The sequence below is a fragment of the Cucurbita moschata genome, unplaced genomic scaffold, assembly GCF_002738365.1.
Source record: "Cucurbita moschata cultivar Rifu unplaced genomic scaffold, Cmos_1.0 Cmo_Scf00018, whole genome shotgun sequence".
In the NCBI taxonomy this organism is placed as follows: Eukaryota; Viridiplantae; Streptophyta; class Magnoliopsida; order Cucurbitales; family Cucurbitaceae; genus Cucurbita; species Cucurbita moschata.
The window spans coordinates 2896961-2898399 of record NW_019268534.1 but is presented as its reverse complement, the minus strand read 5'-3'; positions in this window follow the sequence as shown (position 1 = coordinate 2898399).

The window sequence follows — 1439 nt, the reverse complement described above, 5'->3', positions numbered from 1 at the left end:
ATATATATATATATATATATATATATATATATATATATATATATATATATATATATATATAATTATATTGATTAAATTATAGAGATCGTGATTATATTTACGATGACGTTTAAAATTTATTAAAATACAATTATTAAGTTTAAACATAAAAAACTAAAATTAAATTAATTCAAGCTACTAAGTTTGACAAAGAAAAAGTTAATTAATATTTTAATTATAGTGGCTAAAATCAACATATATATATATATATATATATTATTTATAAATTTTAAAGTAACTATTTAAAAAAATATTTCATTTTTCAACAAATATGAGTTTTGACTTTTGTCCTTCATTAAATTGATGAATTATTTAATCGAGATCAATTTTAAATTGTGATAATCATTTTCTTATTTTGGAATCGTCTTATTAAATTATTTGAGGTTAAAGAAGATTTTATTTTGTATAATTAAATTTAATTAATTTGTCATATTTTAAAATAAAATGATTTGCTATTTTAATATTAAAAACAATACAAATCAAAATCCCATAGTTCATATGATTTTAATAAATTAAATCTCATCGTATTTTATTATTTATTAAAAAATTATGGAAAAAGAACTATATTATTAATAAAATACGTACTCTTTTATCATTTAAAAATCATGCAAATCAAATAATAAAATTTAAATTTAAAAAATTGTATTAAATGGAGTAATTAAAAATGTTTATAATATTCGAAACTAAATTAAAAAAGAAATCAGATACTTTACTTAAAGTCAAAACAAACAAAAGAAACACACATTTCTACAATAGGCTCGACCGCAGGGGACCACAACCTCTTTAAAAAAATCTTCCACTATCTTATAGTTTTCTCATTAATTAAATCAGTAAATCAATCAAATAATAATTAAAAAAAAAAAAAACATTGCGCGTCCAATGTCCAGAAGCCACGTCAGTGGGCCCTCACACTAATGGATAAACTCGAATCCAACAAATCCAAATCCCAAAAAATAAATTTAAAATTAAATCTAATTTGATAATTATTTTGTTTCTTATGATCTTTTTTTAAAAATTATAAAATTATGAAATAAATTAAAAGAAAATATCAAATCAATCATTTTATGAAAGATAGAGATTTTAAAACGTAGACGAAATAAAATAAATAAAAAAGGTGGGACCCGAACCGGCTTCCTTATCTAATCAACCGAAGCACACGTGGCGGAGATCGGTTGATTCGGAGTTTGGTTCGGGACGGGACACCTCGCACCTTTCTCTTTTTCCGGCCCCCTTGTTCACTCTTCTTCTATTGCAGCTCCCCACTCCCAAAGAGGAAAAAGGAGAGAAACCATTTGCGCGAGAGGCTGCTTTTGATATGTATATATAAAGAAAATTTACTTTTTTTTTTTTTTTTTTTTTTTTTTTTTTTTTTTTTTTTTTTTTTTTTTTTTTTTTTTTTT